General features: G+C 42.2%; 1 long non-coding RNA gene across 1 annotated transcript; it reads left to right on the forward strand.

Moving 5' to 3' along the window:
• The first annotated feature begins 13040 nt into the window (after positions 1-13040).
• LOC120313146 lies at positions 13041-17895 on the forward strand. Its single transcript, XR_005558067.1, has 3 exons — positions 13041-13089; positions 16281-16466; positions 17742-17895. It is a non-coding gene; the product is annotated as an uncharacterized LOC120313146 (long non-coding RNA).
• The last annotated feature ends 2057 nt before the right edge of the window (positions 17896-19952 follow it).

Here is a 19952-nt window from a genome sequence, read left to right on the forward strand (position 1 = left end):
GAGGACGAGGAGGAGGAGGAGGAGGAGGAGGAGGAGGAGGAAGATGACAACAACTGTTCTTGGTGCTCTCTGAGCTTGGTGGCTTTCTTGCAGAGTTTTCATGACCCAGTTAGGTAACATCGTCAGTGATAACTTATGAATTATGTCCTGATCATGAAGTTTTAAGCAAAAAACAAACAAACAAACAATTAAAATGAATGACACTAATATCAGCAAAATAACCAAAGTTTTGCCCTCCATGTTGGTTTCGGGACTGGTGAGGATTTAAGATTTTTATTTATTTTTTTGTTTCTTTGATAAAGACGAGTAGAATTTCTTCCACAGCTACTTTTATTGTAGGCCGGTGAAATAAACATTTCCAAAGGGAGCAGCTGGCATCTCTTTTCATGAAAGATTCTCTTTTGGGAGGACTATTTCCAAACAATTTCACACTAGCTCCATTCACAGGACTATAGTTAAGGCTGTGTCAATTCTTCTCTAACTTCTTCTTTGTTTGTAAAACTTCTGAGCGGAGCCATAATTAGCTGTGAACTGAAATAGCTTCGCCCTATGGATTTAATAGGATTTCTTCGCTTTCTGAAATATTAATCAAGTCAGACTTTTCTCGCCCATCGTATGGGGCAATACAGTGGATGAGTTAAACAACACAAGCAAAAAAAAAAAAAAAACCAGCAACGACAACCAAGCAACAACCTTGAACATAATTTAAACGTTTCATGTAAAAATAGCAAAATGCCATCAAGGTTAAATTCTTCTTTGACTTTACAACCGGATCAATTTCTCTTAAGAGATATCGGATAATCTTCTCTTTAAGAAGCAGGGAAGCCAAGCACTGCTCGCTAAATACAGGTAGTCCTCAACTTATGGTCACGACTGAACCCCAAATTTGTGCTGCCCCATTTTACAACTTTCCTTGCCAGAGTTGTTAAGTCAGTCACTGCAGTTTTTAAGTTTGTAACACGGTCGCTAAATGAATCCAGCTTCCCTACTGACTTTGCTTTTCAGAAGGTCACAAAAGGGGATAATGTGATCCCCCGGGACCCTGCAACAGTCATAAATACATGCCAGTTGCCAAGCGTCTGAATTTTGATCACATGACCACGGGGATGTTGCAATCTTTGTGTGAGAAATGATCATACCTCTCTTTTTTCAGTGCTGTTGTCATTTCAAACAGTCACTAAATGAACAGTTGTAAATCGGGGATTACCTGTAGGAAGGGGACACCAAAATCAAATCGGCAAAATATATTATTGAATGGAGAAAAATATATATTTGGGTTTCTGTACACCTGTTGCAAATCTAAAGGTCGCCTCACAATCCAGAGAAGGTATATCTCTGCTTCCTTGTGGGATTCTTTTCTTTTTTTTTAATTCTTAAATCTTTTTATCATTTTTATTCTTCTTTTACTTTGATGCACTAGGTCAGCCATATCTGCAAGGGCAGAAAAAAGATTTAATTGCTTTTCTACTTTCATCTCAGGGTGACCAGCCCATTAATAATGCACTAGAAGCCGCGAAGAAATTCATGTTAGATTAGCGATTAATTGATATTTGGAAAGATTTCAGTCCACATTGGAGGAAGGTTACACATTACAGCCTTAATTCTTTTAGCTTCTACTTAATTATTTTTAAAATTGATAAATGGTCATACTTTTTTTTTGGGGGGGAGCCCCTTTTTGTCCTGCTCAGCCCCTAAAAATAAAGTGACTGCTTTGAAGCTTCTTTCCCCAAAGAAGCAAAAGAAAACTTGAAAATTTGAGGAACAAGTCTCAGAAAAATATTCTCTCACTTTTTCCCCAGGAGCTCAAAGTAGCCTGTATGGAAATCTCCCTTCATTTTATCACCACTGTTAACAGCAGAGTATCTAATCCAGCCTCTTTGGTCTTTGTCTAGTACCCGCTGGACTTTCCCAGTGCAAATTACTGTAGTGACAACCCAAAACAAATCTAAATAAAAACCTAAAATAAATCTACTGTAAATAAAAAACTAAAAGAGAAAACTATTTATACGTCTGCAAAGTTGCTGTTACTTTTCATCAACAAACCTAGATTTATTCAGTATTGAGGTACAAAAAGATGTTATGTACGTCATTGATCGACTAGTAGCAAGTTGTTACAAGTTCATCTTTCCAATTTCCCAATTTCTGGAACAGTTTTTTGAAAAAATATAATTGCCTCTCCTCTCCTCTCCTCTCCTCTCCTCTCCTCCCTCCCTCCCTTCCTTCCTCCCTTCTTTTCTCCCTCCCTTCCCTTCACTTCCCCTCAAACACTAACTCCTCTTTCTCCAAAATGTAGACAGATCACTTGCAGCAGAACTGCCCCCCCAAAAAAAAGGAATAGGAATGCAGCGTTGTTTCTAAGTGGATAAAATACACCCCTCTTCTGCACATACCCTGGTTTAGCCTTAAGAAAAGACACAACCTGTTTAAGGAACGCATCCCCGACCCCAGACATTAAAAGTGTGAATGAAGTCTGCTTTGCTGGTGAAGCTGGCATGCTTGTAAGTGACTACAACTGTGTGTGTTTTAATGAGAAGTGTTTGAAGTTCAGAGGAATGGAATGGTGTAGGGAGCTTCTGAGGGGAAACAATTTGGATCGGTTTCAAGTCTGCAGCGTGTACATCAGAGGTATCATTAAAAATGCAAGTGGCCTCCCCCATTTAGTTATTAAAATGTCAAAGGGAACTTAGACTCCAGTTCTACATAAATAGGAGGACAAAGAGCTGTCGAGAATACCGATAGGAAATTTGATGAGCCTCCTTTAATGAAAACGCGGGAGGTCCTCAAGCTCATCCAAGGCAAGAAAAAGATCTATGCTTCTGAGGAATTTGAGGAAGACGGAACTCTTTGCCAAAATGAGAGGTGAGTTCTAGTCCTGTCTTAGCCATGAAAGCCAGCTGGGTGGTTTGGGGCCAATCAACCAGGAGACTGTGAGTTCCAGTCCTTCCTTAGATATGGAAGCTGGCTTGGGCTAGTCTGCCTCTTTCAGCCCAACCCACCTAAGAGGGTTGTTGAAGTGGGGAAAACAGGAAGAGAAAAAAACATGTTGGATATGTTCCCTGTCTTGTGTGATTTGTAAAAACCACAAAAGCAGAATGCAAATAAACCAATAATGCTACGGACAAAGAGCAGCGTGCACCTTCCGTTTATTGCTGATAAGTCATGGACTCCAAAGATGTCAGATGTCAGTCAGGGATCTGTCTCTCTTTTTCTCAGCTCCAAGTTAAAGAATGGCAAATACAGGCAAATACCCCTACAGCCAATTGTTCTTTCTTTCTTTCTTTCTTTCTTTCTTTCTTTCTTTCTTTCTTTCTTTCTTTCTTTCTTTCTTTCTTTCTTTCTTTCTTTCTTTCCTGTTTCTTTTGGAGACGATTAGCATCGCTCATCCATATGGGCATTCGGGGAATGGTTTAAATGCTGCATTTATTGGCTATCTATTTTGCTAAGTTTCCTACTTCAGCTCTTTTAATTTGCCAGACTTGCCCACACTTTTTAGACCCTCTTTGTTGATTTATCAGCTTGGACTGATTAATTAAAATAAAGAGTGGACTGTAAACTTGTAACGCAGCCACGGTGGGGCAGTTTTCTTTCCTTTTAATTAAAACGTGGATGTAAGAAATTACATTTTCTGGTCACGGTAGTAGATCTTTCAAAAGGGATCGTTTTCAACTCGAGGCTGAAGATCCAAGCAGATCCTGTTATTACAGTCCTGGAAGAGACTAAAGTAGCGTTGGGCCAGTAAATCTCTCTTGCTTCTCTCTCCCCTCTTTCTTGCTATCAAACTCCTTCAATATGATGGGAAAGAAATTGCTTTTGATGTTTTTTTTTCTCCCCCCAAAGGAGAAGCTGATTTTGGTGACAGACAAATAAAAAAATCTGCCTTTCTTGGATGCCAGCCCCGTTCCCTTCTGGCTGTTGATATAGCTGTTCATCAAGCCATTAATACAAGCAGCCCTCGTCTTAGTCCTTATAGCCGTTCGTTTAGTGACTGTTCATAACGGGAGTGAAAAAAATGATTTATGACTCGTCCTCACACTTACGACTGCCGCAGTCACACGATCAAAATTTGGGTGCTTGGCAACTAGCCTGGATTTACGATGGTTGCAGTGCCTCAAGGTCACCCGATCTCCATTTGCAATCTTCCCAGATGGCTTCTGATAAGCAAAATCAATGGAGGAATCTGGATTCATTTAATGACTACATGAGCCGCTTAATAGCTGTGATTTACTTAACAACCGTGGTAAAAAGTTATTGAATCCAGTGTGACTGACTTAAGAACCGCCTTGCTTAACAACAAATCCTCGCCCCAGCTGTGATCGTAAGTTGAGGATTACGACAGGAGTTTTCTGGACGGAAGGAATGAGAAAGATCCCAGATGCAAGAAATGGGCCTCGTCATATTTCAAAATAATGATGATGATGATGATGACAATGATAATGATGATAATGATGATGATGATAATAATAATAATAATAATAATAATAATAATAATAATAATAGAGTTGGGAGGGATCTTGGAGGTCATCTAGTCCCACCCCCCTGCTCAGGCAGGAAACCCTACACCATTTCAGACAAATGGCTGTCCAGTCTCTTCTTAAAAACTTCCAGTGTTGGAGCATTCACTGCTTCTGGAGGCAAGTTGTTCCACTGGTTAATTGCTCTAACAATTAACAATTGTTGAGGATGCTTGAAATTGGATTCGTGAACTGGAGAATGGATCCTGTGGTTTTAGTGACCACTTTCAAAAATTTCTGAGATCTTTTTTTTTTAATTTTTTTTGGGGGGGATTACTTAATTGATATCCCTCTCTGCAGCCGGAGGGCAGAGGAGATGCTAAAAGATGAACTTCAGATCCTCCAATGATTGTACTGCACCTCCGGTTGCGACCGTTTTAATGAGGGCCAGGACCATTATTGGTTTTAGTGGCAGAAAGCTTTCAAAAGCTCCCAATGCAGAAAGCAGGAGAACTTCTCCTAAATCATTAGACCATAATGTGTGCATCAAGCAACTTAGCCTTTTAAATGAAAATATTCATGTCCTCAGTGTATCCCTGCAAATTGTCAGGAGCTAAGGAGCTAACATGATTGAAGAGGGGAAGCTAATATATATATTTTTTATTATTCTGGTTAGGACCATGAAGCCCAATATTAGTTATTCACCAGTAATTGGCCCCCAGTATCAAAAGCAGATGGATGGTTCCAGCAGTCCATTTAGAGAAGAGGTTATTTGCTTTCTTTAGGCGAGATATAAAATGTGATTACATAGCAATCTTTAATTTGCTGCTCTTTGAGACAGCTCTTTGAGCAACATAGCAAGTGGTTTTTGCTCTGGTTCGACATTTGCATTTCTTTAATTTGCATTTTTTAATTTCCCAGTGCACGGCTCCACACCTTACACAACCATCCCTCCTGGGAAAGGAAAAGAATATTTTTCACTATGAATGATACTATTTCTTTTCTACTTATTAATTCCCTCCTCTCCACCCCCCACATTACTTACAAGTTTGTATAGACAATTTGGAACCGGTCTGTGACTTTAGTTGGTGAGGTTCTGCCCTAAATGAGGCAAGCAAGAGAAATGTAGGATCTCACTAGCAGACTCTGGAAGGTCTAAAAAAATGGTGTGCATGAGCTTGCAGAATTACTCAAAGTAGGACCTTTTTTAAAAGAAAGGGCAAACTAATAGAATAACAGAGTTGGAAGGGATCTTGGAGGTCTTCTAGTCCAACCCCCCGCTAAAGCAGGAGACCCTCTACCATTCCAGACAAGTGGCTGTCCAGTCTCTTCTTAAAAACCTCCAATGTTGGAGCACCCAAAACTTCTGGAGGCAAGTCGTTCCACTGGTTAATTGTTCTCAGGAAATTCCTCCTTAGCTCTAGGTTGTTTCTCTCCTTGATTAGTTTCCATCCGTTGCTTCTTGCCTGTTTTGGAGAACAGGTTGGCCTTGCTTCTTTGTGGCAGCCCTTTAGATATTGGAACATGGCTATCACGTCACTACTCTGGACAAAGAGGTAGATGTGAAGGATGAAATGATCAGATGATTGAGGAGTAGGAAATCAAACAAATATACCTTCCTCTCAGAGACATTCTGTTCATTAATGCCTTGAGTGAAAACTTGGCACTGATTTGTTTCAAGATCCATTGATTTGTTTTCTTGGCCATCCATGATATTCTCAGGAATCTTTTCCAACACCAGTTTGATGATGAACGTGGGTCTGTTAAGTCTTGCGGTGGATCCTTCGGGCAAACTGCTTCGAAAAGCAAGATTAAGAAACCGTCATAAACCAAAGGACAGGTAAACTAGCAGGCTTATGAAACCACCGGTGGGGCTGATCTTATTAAAGAGACATTAAGATAAAGAAGATTCAGTCTTTAAGGAGGGACAGCTTTGGCAAAAGTTCGCATCTGCAAACAAAAAGACGCACAGCTTGGCAGCCAGCAACTTAGGGAATTAACACCGGGAATGCAATTGGCTTAATAAAGACAAATGTGATGGAGAAATTATGCATTTAACATGTTGTTGAGGTTACATATGGATGTGGTCTTAGAAGAAGTCGGGACAGCCTTGTGGTGCTCAGTTGCAGAAGACTAAAACTTCCGGCATTGCCCTGGGATAGCAAGAACTGCGAGAGCAGCTGAGCGGGAGTGAGTAATGGTTTCAACAAGCATTATTTCAAAGAAAACAGAGCTGGTTAGATCACAGCTGCAGCAAGTACAGACCCACCTCTGCAGTTTTGTGGGTGAATAAGAAATAGTGACATGTTTTGAATGGATGCCCAGTAAACAATGTTTGTGAATCACCAGAATCAAATAGTCTCGTTGGGAGGAAGCTACCTACCGTCTCCAGATTATGGAACCAGCCAGCTCCAGATAATTAAAGATTTCACAGAAGCCTACATTTGCTCTCTAGAATCCACACTTGGCAAAGGGGTCAAAGGACATCTCTTTTCTCCTGAGAACTGCCTACTTCCTAATTTGAGAATAAATCATGCTGAATAAGAAAGCAAAGTCATAAAACGTAATCAGATTGGCAGCCTACGGGTTTACAGCAGAGACTGTACCAAAGCAGGAATACTATGGACAACCCACCAAAGAGAACAAGATTTCATGGGAAAATGCGGATTTTTTTTTTAGCCCTAGATTTGCTTCTGCGATTCAGAATTCCTGACAGCTGCTAGTCAGAAGAGAGAGAGAGACTGTTTCTAATTTTGCTTGGCTCTGCAGAGATGTTCAGGATATAATCACTGAAATAGGGAGAAGGAGCGTTCATAAAATTAGATGCGGTGAAGGCCGTAGTGCAACGGTCCACAGCATACTTGCTTCTTGGTAGTCAAGAATGATGTGGATCATCTAGGAGCATTGGGGATTGATCCTCAAAATGTCCAGGCACTGGATGATGTTTATATTCTGCTGAAAAGCTGGAGAAGATTGAAGGCACGTTCTTAGATGCTTCCAAAATGTTGTGCTGAAAATCTGCCCAAAAGCGTCGCCTGTAAGCAACACAACCTGCTTTCCAATATGTCAAGGGAAAGAGGCTCCATTTATTCTATAGGAAAAGCGTTAGAAGAATAATTATAAACTTATTATGGACTAGATCAGAACCATCTAATTTTGGTGTTTCCTCCTTTCCCTTCTCCCTTCTCCTTCTCTCTGCTCTTCTCAGCTGCTGTTACAACTGTCAGATCCCTTTCTCTTCCGTATTGTGATATGTCCAAGTCCCAAGCTTATTGGGGAGCAGCAGATGTTTAAATGATGTAGAAAATCAAGGGTTCTCCTTGGAGAAAGATGCACAACCTTCTCCTGGACCAAGGAACATCCTTGGTCGTTGAACAGCCTGTCACTCAAGTTCACATTCATTTAAGTTGGAAAGTCCATACAGGTAGCATAGCCAGTCCTTCATGCTACTCTTCTGTCACATTAAACATTACAATTCAGAGCAATTATTGGCTCTGGATGAACTTTAGCCTTGAAGTTGCATATTGACCAATACTGGGCAGGAAGAGCATGCTATTAAAAGATAATTTATTCTTCAAACTAGGACCCATGTAACACTTTCTTCAAACAAAAGCGCACCAGTCCTAGACAAAGGCACCAGAGATGCTTTGAAAGATGGGATTGTTTGGCTGTACTAGGAGAAGAAGAGGGACAATAAAAAGGTCCGCCATGGAATCAAAGCACAAGGAATTCAGACCAACACAAGGAGTTATTTCAGAATAGCTTTCCCAAAGTCGCTTTTTCCAAAAAGCAACTGGATTTCTTGGGTTTTTTTTTTTTCTTTGAAAATGTTTTGTTTCTCATTCAAGAATCTTCTTCGGTTCTCAAGATGGCATTCAGGACTGAAAGCATCAGAACTGAAGAAGCTTCTTGGATGAGAAGCGAAACATTTTCAAAGAAAAAAAAATCAAGAAAGGCCAGTTTCCTTTTGGAAAAAAGCAGCTTTGAGACAACCGTGACCTGGATGATTGAATCTCCATAGACATTCAGAGCAGTTTCTTCATTGTTGCTCACCTACAGACAGGAATCTTGCCAGACTAAAGTACAAATCTACCTAATTAGTAGATATACTCCATTAGGGAGAGTCTGCCTTGGATCTCTTTCTGCATATGAAAGATTCTAAGCTGATTTGCCTCTTTGCTCCTGGGGGGGGGGGAAAACCCTCTCTCCTGTAACTCTATACTACGTCCTTCCACATCACCTAGGAGGTCAAGATGGCTACAGTCTCCTTCATGCTTGTCAGCCCTATAAAGTAGACCAGACTAAGAAACCAAGGCCATGTAGGTGTAGATCTACCTTTATTGTAGAACTGCCTGTCCTTTGAGTTCCCGTTCTTTATGCCCTCTACACTGCTGGCTTAGATGCCCAAGGAATCTTGCCTGGATCTGTTGGGGAATAACTATTTTGATGGAACATGATTGTTCCATATTGCTTTCTCACACTGTCATGTTTAGCCGTGCGAAATGCCTCTCTCAGCTACTCCTCTGAGATATTTCACTTCCCCTTCCCCAGAAACCAGACTGTGGTCTCTAGTGAACCCAACATTGCTGAAGCACCTTTAACTGCATGCTTGCTGGAGAGTCACAGCCATTAAATCTGGAAGACTGACTCATGATGGATTACTTTGGGCAACACTTTCCCCAAAGGTTATGCAGTACACACCATACGAAGGGCCAAAGATCATTGTACGCCTACTACAGCAAAGTTCCCATCAAAACATGTTTATTCTACCTAAAAGGTCACGTTGAGAAAACAAAGGAAGGAAATAAGTACAGTGGGGGAAGGAAAAGGGTCTCTCCGTGAAAATATCGCCATGATATTTATCCCATCCCTGACATGTCAAATAATAAGAATTAGCCAAAAATTGTGGCTTGCAAAGGTACACGACCAAATTTTGTGACACCCCCCCTCCAAAAGGAATACTCCTGCAATCATTCCTGTATTTGGACAAACCTGCGTAGTTTACTCCATTAATGCAGCATAGGACATCACCGTTCCGAAAGAAAACATGGGATGGTCTTCAAGCTTCTCGGTCATCCGGTTTGATACAGGATCTAAAATAATTGGCAACTCTCGTGAAATTCAGATCTGTAACTTGAAGTTCCACGAATGGACAGTTTGGCTTTCTGAGTTTTATGTAGCTGATGGCTGGTTTGAAAAGTGGGGCATTTGTTCCTGAAGCTATGAGTTACACAAATGTGTCCTTCAAGGCTTTATGCAATTGTCAAAACAACTGATGGGGTAATATTTACTTACAAACATGTTTTGAATCCCAAACCAGCTTTGGGGATACATCAGCTTCCTCCTGACATGGATCCTGTGATCCTTTTTGTAGAGAATACTGTCTATTATTTTAACGGCAAGTATGGGGAATGATCCCGTGTATCTCCTGTCCCCTGAATGTGGGCCACTAATTCTTGTCTTCCTGGCTTGACATGGATCTTGGTACTCATTGTGCTTATTTCCTACCTACTGTTGAAGACAGCCTTGGTGACCAGTGAAAGACCTAGCTTTCTGGAGAAATTTCTAATGCTGGGAAAGTTGGAAAGAAAGAGAAGAGGATGACCAACAAATGCCAAGGTGGATGACTCATTTGTAATGGTGGTGGAAGACTACTGGAAGACTTGAACGATCATGTTAAGGACAGATTGTCCTGGAGAAAATCTATCTTTAGGTAATCCCCAACTTATAGCCACATTTAGCCATAGCAATAGCATTTAGACTTACATAGACTTAGACTTTACAGCATTCTTTGGGCAGTTCACAATGTCAGCATCTTGCCTCTAACAAGCCGAGTTCTCATTTTATCAACCTCAGAAGGATGGAAGGCTGAGTCAACCTTGAGCCCCATCAAGATCAGACTCCAGGATGTGGGCAGAATTTGGGATATTGGGACCAGCACTTCCATTGCTAAGCACGATTCAATTACCTTTTTTGCCACATTATTAAGTACATCATCCTGGCTGTAAATCGCACAGTCATTAAGCAAATCCAGCCTCTCTCATGTCTTATTGGAAGCCAACTGGGAAGATTGCAGATGGAGATCTAGTGCCCTCCCCCTGATACTGCACTTGTCCTAAATGCATGCCGATTGCCAAGTGCACACATTTTATGCATATGACCGTGGGATGCTGTGACTTTCATAAGTGGTGTTTTTTTCTCTCCACTTGGAACAGTCGCTAAATGAATGGTTGTAAGCCGAGGACTTCCTATATGGGGTGGCTGAGAGTCAACCCTGATTTGACAGCACCTAATCATGCAATCAAGGATGATTTTGAGCCCATCAGTTCTGGCGAGTGAGATAAGGTGGGCATCCTCCAGCGTAAAGGGAGACCGCAGAGCTGATTCCTAGAGCCTCATTAGGAAGGAGTGTATTGCTCTAACGCAGTGGTTCTCAACCTTTTTAATGCCGTGACCCCAAACCGGTCGTAAGTCGAAGACTACTCAACCGGTCGTAAGTCGAGGACTACTCAACTGGTGCAGCACCGTTTGCAGAATGGGACTTTGGCGGAGACAGCCTGGACAATTCCTATTGGCTTTGGAAAGCCAATAGAATTAGACTCTATTCAAGAGAGTCTATTCTATTGGCTTTCAAAAGCCAATAGAATAAAAGGGAGTAGCACAGCTAAGAAAAAGGGGGGAAAATGGCGGACTGCGTTGTTTGGCGACCCCCGTGAAATGGTCGTTCGACCCCAAATGGGGTCCCGACCCACAGGTTGAGAACCACTGCTCTAAAGTCTCTTCTCAGTGATCTTTATTTTCCAGCCAAAGCATCGGAAAACCCCCTTTTAAAAATCTCATCTAGTATGCCTGGGTGCTCATTCCCACGAACAGAAGACTTGCCGATTTCTCTTTTGCTGGGCTTCCTTTTTTTTTCTTTTTCTCAGCTGTCCTCTTTCTTTGTTCTCGGGAAGATTATTACCCTCCCCAAATGCCAATAAATCCTATTCTGAAGCACTAAAAAAAAATTGACTTGTTTGTTTATCCTTGGGCCTGGCCGTTATGTAGAATATCAAAGTGCCAACTTGGCTTGTCTGCACTGCACGGTGTTCAACCTTGACCCAGAAGGAGAACTCTCTGCTAACCGAGAGGGAAGTGAGATAAATCACTCTCTAAGCAAACACAATTGCTGGATCTGCTGAGCAGAGTCTTCAGTCACCAAAGCAAATATCGTGGTATTACCCGTTGCTTCTGTACACGGTATTTAACTCTGGCTCAGGAGCTGGAAATCTGCAGCCCATCGCAGCCTTGCAACCTCTGGAAACATAGGTGGTCCCCATACATTCGTTCAGTAATGGTTAACATGCATTTGAACTCTTGCTGTTCTAAAACAGGGAATAATTGTCTTGTTAGAATTCTAACAGCCTGAAAGGATCACCAGAGGACAAAAATCTCTCTTTCTGCACCCTCTCTTCCCCAAAATCTAGCTCACTTGGAGCAAAATGTCTGGTGACAAGTGATGAATTGGCAGCTGCTGTTGTAATTTGTGTCACTGGCCAATCTCCATCTATCTGATGTCTCTTCCAGTTGGTCAAGAGCTATGCTAGCTTCTTCAAGATATCAGGTGGAGAAAAGCTCTCCTCACCTGCTCCTTCTGTTCCTCTCATTTTGTTCCCACTGGAAACTTATCTTTCGGGGATATCTTTTGAGAAGTTGTGACTACAGATCCCAGAATTCTTAGTTAGCATGCTGACTTGACTGACAATTGTGGAAGCAGGTATCCACAACATCTGGACAGAGCTGGCAGTGTCTCATCTGCTCTATTCAGGTGGAAAATGGATGGGCTTAAGGACTGCAACCTTCTGATCTTTGCTCTAAACTTTGCTTGACATGTAAGCAAAAGACTCAGTGGGTCTCCGCTCCTGGGCCTATCTGCGGTTGTGTCCCTTTGTCACAACCTGAAAAGAGCTCATGGTAGACTTGAAAAGAAGCTCTAATGTCAACACTTCGGGTTGATCCTTCTGATTTCCTTTCAAAAGCAGGTTAGTGATTGAGAAGACACACACACACACACACACACACACACACACACACACACAAAGAGCACCTCCATTTTTAAGTCGATAAATGAACTTTTCAGGATTTTGTAAGCATTGGAGGATGTGTGGTATTTACCCTCCTCCTCTTACTGCTGCTGGAAAAAAAAATAAAAATAAAAATTGCAACCCTCCTTTCGCCAGTTGGGCAGAATCTCTGCAGAAGATCGTGTTAATGATTAATACGAAGTCAGTGGAATTCCACCGTGAGAATCTTGCGCCCAGGACCGAACAGCGTTGCTAAATCAGCAAAGGCAGTTGTCAAGGTAACCTCTATGTAATCTATTTAACTGGCTCCCAAAACACCAATCAAGGTCAGATAACACACTCAAGCACCATATGAATACACTCATACTGTATAAAGCTTTGCATCAAGACAGCAGGGAGAGAAAAACCTCATTAGGAAGGAAGGAGGGAGGCAGGGAGGCAGGGAGGCGCGCCTAAATTCGGTTTGGGAAACGTGTTAATTGGCTATGGCGAGGGGAGGGCCAGGTAAGTGTGCCATTCTTTGGAGCATGGCTGGAGGTAGAAGGAGGGGAAAAAAATGCAGCCCAATTGGAATGGTAATCTTGGTCTTTTTCTCTTTAAAAGGCAAGCCTTGGTAAATTATTCATTCCACTTATTGTTTTATTAATGCCCAGACTTGTATTTACATTCTGATATATAGTAGTAAGCTGGGCTTGTTCGTGGCAGATTCCTGTAGCACTTAATTGCAGTCTCTCTGGATAATGGGCTTCGTGGAGCACCATCCTCTCCTTTCCTGACTCCCCCCCCCCCGCTGCAGCCACTGTGTGAAACTGTGCCTTGTCACAGGAGTGGGGAGAGTGGTTAAATGCAGAGGGGATGTTGGCTGAAGCTGGCGGAATTAAATTAATTCAACCGTGATTAATCTTGGGGGAGGGCAGCACCTAGTGGAACGTGGTTGAGTCTGAGAGCTAAGCAGGTTCGGTGGGAGGTTGTGAGCAGGTGGGCAGGGGGTCCTAAGGGATAGGTTTGTAGGTGGGACCGGGAAGCGTGGGGTCCTTGCTGCTCTCTGAGCTTGGTGGTTTTCTTGCAGATGTTTTATGACCCAACTAGGTAACATCATCAGTGCTAGAAGTGGGTGGAATGTGCAGGGAGGAGGAAGAGAAGGAGATGGAGGAAGAGGAGGAGAACTGTCCTTGGTGCTCTCTGAGCTTGGTGGTTTTCTTGTAGATGTTTTATGATCCAACTAGGTAACATCATCATTGCTAGAAAGGAGTGGAGTGTGCAGGGAGGAGAAGGAGATGGAGGAAGAGGAGGAAGGAGGACTGTTCTTGGTGCTCTCTGAGCTTGGTGCTTTTCTTGCAGATGTTTTATGACCCAAGTAGGTAACATCATTGGTGCTAGAAGGGAGTAGGGTTTGCATGGTGGTGGGGATGGAGGAAGGGGGGAGGAGGAAGAGGACTGAGGGGTCCTTGGTACTCTCTGAACTTGGTAGTTCTCTTGCAGGTGTTTCATTATCCAACTAAGTAACATCATCAGTGCTAGAAGGGAGTCAGTTTGCTCCTTGCTTATATGCAAGTGGCTGCTGGTAGAGATCTTGGTAGTTCCTTGATTAGGCTGTTGCTTCTTGTCTGACTTGGTAGTTCCACGATTGTTGTATTGTTTACTTCTTGATTGTTGGCTAATATTAATGTGGAAAGTCCAAAAACCATCCCGGAAAAAAAGACCACGAGACACCCCTCCTGTACCCAAAGATGCATGCACCTACCTAGATGGCCATTAGAAACTCAAGTTGGCGCAAAGGAGATGCTACTTTTGAAAATGGCCGGTAAATTTTGCCAAGCCAAGCCAATCCCAGCTCAAGGTCAGCAATGGCTCAAGTTCAGTTGCCTTTTGAGAAAGCACCTTTGGGACCATCGTGATGACTGAGGATCTCCATAGACACGTTGCTCGGAAACTCTCTGCTGCCTTCCATGACACAATAGCCATTCATTGTTCACGGTGGTCCCTGGCCCCAAATCCACAGCTGGATTTTTAATCCTAATTATCCTGTTTGTGTCCCCAGCCCCCCCAGCCCCATCCCAAATAATGTCCTCTGGATTATTTATTGTCTTCACGCAGCAATTTTGATACACTTTAACAAGGCCTGACAAGAGTCATTGCAATCTGAATTGATTTTTACTCTATGGGTTGCGGTGCATACAAATTAGGATTCTTCCAGGGAGTGAAATTTATGATTAGGCTGCCTTACAACAGCAAACACAAAGAACAGCACCAGGTTTAAAGACACAGCTTGCGTCATTTGGGGCTTCTTGTTCTCAAATGAAAGGAAATGGCCATTGGCTGCCAGAAAGAGCAGAGGGCAATCTTAGCTGTTGACCTCAATGACCACCAAAACTGCCCCATGGATCTCTGGGCCTTGCTGGATGGCACTGCTAAAATTCAACGTCAAGATGTTGTTGTTGTTATTATTATTATTATTATTTTGGATCATCACACAGTCAGCCAGATGTTCAGACTGGATCTGGCATTTTGTCTACCTATCGAGTCCTTACCCAGGACCTGGGATAGACAGATGTGGATGTTTGATGGTATTACAGATATCGTTGCAGGATGGAAGCAGTTCCTAGTAAGGCCGCCTTTTGCAATTGACTAATAGAGAATTTGTCAATGCCAATGGTGTTCAAGTGGTGCTCCAGTTGTTTTGGGATTGCACCCAAGGAGCCTATTATTATTATTATTATTATTATTATTATTATTATTATTATTATACAGAGGAGGCAGAATGACAGACAAACAGGGGACCCTTAACTTTCTAGCTATACCCCATTGGCCCCTTACAGCCGGTGCCATTCTGTCCTTAATCTCCCACATTCATTTCCCCAAACCTTTTTTTCCCCCTCTTGCAATAAAACATGGCTGAGTTGTCTAACTCTTAGCTGCTTGAAAGGTGTGCTGATTTTTGAGCTTATTTGTTTATGGCGAAATGTCCTGGAGTTGGCTGCTGTTCTTGTTTCTCATTCATTTTGCCATTTCCATTTCCTGGAAATAGGTCAGTGGGGACAGCCCCTTCCCAGAGTCTCCCTTTAGGATTGAGTGTGGGAAGCCAGGGAGGTGGCAGGGATAATCCCACAGGGACACGCTTATCTTGGAAAACTTCTTGACTGCGTTTTCTTCTTAGCAAAATGGACATTTCATGGAGAGGTTGCTGGCAGATTGGTCTGCAGCCTTCTCCTTGTAGAACTGGGGGAACCGTTGAAAACCTGAGCCAGACAGGAGAAGAAAAATGGGAAAAGAAAACTTGGAGAGAGCAGCTGACTTCATTAGTAGCACAACTGACATAAATCACAGTACCTCATCACTTTTATCTTGCTGTGTTGTAGTCTCAATCTTAGTAAGGTCAAGTCAGGTCAGATAAGGCAGAATGGCCAAGTTTACCTCCATTTTTGTGTCTCCAATCTTTCATTCCTAATGTTATTTACACTCGAACAGAACTTTAGGGCAATGTTACTGGGATTTATGAGGAGGGGGCAGGGGCAGCCTTGCCAGCTCCATCAAGGCCTAACTGAAATAACCCCCAAACACTCCAGATTAGCGTATCTTTTACCTCAGAGTCTTCCAGCTGACAGAAATCATAGAGAAGAACACAAGAGTTGGAAGGAGAACATTACTGTGTCGTTGAAGGAGCCTCCTCAAACTATTCCATTACTCCTTCCCTAAAACGAAAGAGGTGGAGTTGGTTCCTCCTGCAAGTCTTAAAAACTCATCTTTGCTCTGTCTCTCCTCGCAGAAGGACCAAGCAATGCCTACAACAAGGTTGGGAAACTGGAAGAGGGAAGCAGAGAAGATCAAGGTTTGAAGCTGGAGGAGATTCAACCCCAAATGACCCATTGGTGCTGAAAGCATTTTTGAGGCCGAAAGCAGGAAATTGCACGCTTTTCCCCCGTTTGCCCTAAATCTGGATTACATAAGAAAGGTTTACAAGCCTTCTAATCTTTTCCCCAAGCCCTAAGCCAAATTGAGTAGCTTTTCTGTTCTTTAAGCAGCATTGAAATGGATTGATCTGTTTCGTGATACCTGTAACCCCTTTAAGTTCTCTTATTAGGATTTTATAGAGTGGCTGTCATGTTTCTACTGTACTGGATGGAATTTTAATTATGCAACACCCAACTGACCATAAGGAAGGAAGATGGTTTAAATAAACAAATGTTTGGCATTATGTCTATATATTATCCCCAAACAACTAGAGAGAGAGAGAGAGAGAAGCGTATAAACCCAACTCAAATCAGTAAGCCAATGCAGGGGCAATCTGCCAATCGAATAAATATACAGTCCAATGAACAAATGGATGATATTTTATTTTTAGATTTTCATTCCTAAATCTTTCCAGGTTAAGCTTTGCTCCCCAAATGATAAGTTGCGCTTTTCAAAAATGAAAACGGCAATTTTGCATTCTCACTAAATTTGCTTCGGCGGTGAGCTCATCAAAATTTGCCAACGCAACGTATTTCAGGCAACTTCCTAACATGTTAAGAGCTTCACACCTTGGAGAAGCTTCTCCTTGATGAAAAGACTCTGATTTTCCCCAAACAGGAAGATTTGTATAAATATTCTCCTTGCCAGTCTGTTCAGTGCTGTATATAACAAACTCTCTTATAATAAAATATACCAAACGGTTGAATTCCCCTTACCTGTAAGACGATGTGTGTGGTGTTTATAAGCAAGGTGCGATGTTAAATCCGTGACCTTTGAAAATTTCACTTCGGGCAGGTTTGTAGCTTATGTTAATTCCATATGATATGTCAACTGTGGAATAAGCTAATTTGTCACTGTTTTGTTATGACTGGCAGGGGCCCGTTTAGAATAAATCTTAATTTAAATTCAATCGGCAGCGTCTCTGTGGGCGGGTCCACGGGATAAATTAATTCCACACCTGGCAGCGATTGGGAGGAACCCTTTGGCAGCGAGTGGCTGCCGACAACTGAGTCTGTTAGGGTCAATATTTATTGGTAATGGATGCTAGGTGACTGGGCGAGAGCAAAAGAGTGGGGTTTGGGCTAAAATTATACTCACTTGCTTTGCATTATGACATTTCTGTAGAATTGGCACAGACACACAGACATGCATACACACACACGGATATGTAGATAATGCTAAAGTCAGTTGTCATTCTGAAATAGGACATTTGGACACCGTGCTATCGATAAAAGGAACATGTTTATTGAATCATTTGCTTTTCTCACCACTTCAGAAAACCGGGGTGAATTATGAGCGCTGGCTGTTGTTGTTTGATACGGAACAGAAGAATCCAGTTGGAATAAAGTGTGAAATCTCTGTGAGGAGGTGGATTAGTCACACACGAGGAGCCGTTCACCGAGCAAAATCTGTTCACTGAGTCTCCGCAAACCTACACGGAGGAGAAGATTGCTTCGAGCATCATCTTCCGTTCTGATGGATCTGGACAACCAGATCTACTTGGTCTCCAGGCCCCAAAGGTGCTTTTCAAAAGGCAACTGGGCTTCCTTTATTTTTTTCTTGAAAAAGTTTCGCTTCTCATTCAAGAAGCTTCTTCAGTTCAGCTCCAGAACTGAAGAAAGTTTTTGGACGAGAAGTGAAATGTTTTCAAGAAAAAACAAAGAAAGTCCAGTTGCCCTTTGAAAAGCACCTTTGGGACAACCTGGACGATGGAGGATCGCCACAGGCATTTGTCTCCAAACTGCTCTGAAATCTTCTCAAGAACTGGGCTGAGGCATTGATATATTTGAGGATCAGTTCCCACAACATTTTATATGCTGCTCTCTCATCAGTCCCCAGGAAGATTAAAACCGCTCATGGTCATTTCTAGATCATTTATGCATCACCACACGAATGTATTTGTTCCAAGCTCCCTTTTCACTTTTGCATTTGAGCCGAGGTGGCGCAGCAGTTAGAGTGCAGTACTGCAGTACTGCAGGCCACTTTAGCTGACTGTGTTCAGCAGGTCAGCGGTTCAAATCTCACCGGCTCAAGGTTGACTCAGCCTTCCATCCTTCCGGAGTAGGTAAAATGAGGACCAGATTGTTGGGGGCAATGTAAATATATATATACATTGCTTACTGGTGTACACCGCTTAGAGAGTGCTTGCACTTAAAGCGGTATATAAGTCTCATAAATAAATAAATAAATAAATTTCTCTGTCCTAAGCCGACGTCCTCCAACTTCACTCAATAGATGGACCAGGTTGCAATTTTCAAAGTTCCCCAGCAGCTGAATCAGGAGAGCTGATTTTTTTATCATGCCAAAGAGTTCAGATTTTCTAAGCAACAGTTGGACATTTCTTTTGCAAACGAGTTACTTAGCTGAGTTATTTCCTGGTGTTGGTTGAGGCTATTAAGATTTCCTGGGTGTTTATTTGGTAGGGTTTGCATGGAGTGTTAATAATAATGAGGCATTGAGGCAGGATTATTAACCCCTAAGATAGCAATGGCCACCTTAGGACCTGTGTGAGTCCATCCTTGAAAACCTTTGTTAATGCACCGGTGAGTCTGAGAATCAACTCCCGCATCGTTGGAGGAACAATAACATGGAAGAAGACTTCACCACCATCAAAACAAGGGACAGATAGTAACTAAATCTCAGAAGCCAGGTATTTGTTATCTAGGATGAGAAAGGATTTGCAGAGTGGTGCTATAAATAAGGACTGCTCATACAATGCAGCATATTGTCTGGAATTATTCCTATCACTCTTCTTAAAAACCCCTATTACATCCACCCGGTCTACTAGGTTGAGAAGACAGGGTATGTTATGGGCTCCATTAATTAAGGATATACATCTGATAGTATCACAAAAAAGGCCTTATTAGTGGTGGCTCCTTCTTTATGCAATATCATTCTCCTGAAGCATGGTTGCCCCCCCCCCCCGTTGAATTTATGTAAGGCTCTGAAAATGTGGTTTTGCCAGGGGGGCTGCGGATCCTGAATGGAGACAGATGTGATTGTATTGTTGCTGCCATGGCAGGTGGAGTGTGGGTTTTTATTATGCTGTGGATTTTTAAAATATTGTAAGTCACCCAGGGATATCTAGGTATGAGCTGGGCAGCCACATAAACTTATTTAATAAATAAAATGAGGACTTTCTAACTTTTCGCCAATAGATATTACGGAATCTGAACTTTTTGCAATTTTGCGAACTGGCCCCATTGGTTCCCCACCCTGCCTGCGATCGGAAACGGACACTAATTAGCCTTTTAGACCAAAATTGCTTCTTTCCAGGCATCCAATCCATTGCTTTATTCAGCGCCTGCCCATCGCTTCTGAATTATTTTTAAGATGTTTCTGTTTCATTCTTTCCAGTGTTTGACTGTAAAAGAATGTATGCAAATATTTTGGGTCTCGGGGGTAAAAAGAAATATAGTGTGAATAACAAGCTATTTCAACTCAGAATTTTACTGTGGGTTTAATGACCAAAAATGCATTTAAGGGT

This window comes from Crotalus tigris, unplaced genomic scaffold, assembly GCF_016545835.1.
Source record: "Crotalus tigris isolate CLP2741 ecotype Arizona unplaced genomic scaffold, ASM1654583v1 scf7180000018585.330925593:3314079, whole genome shotgun sequence".
NCBI lineage: Eukaryota > Metazoa > Chordata > Lepidosauria > Squamata > Viperidae > Crotalus > Crotalus tigris.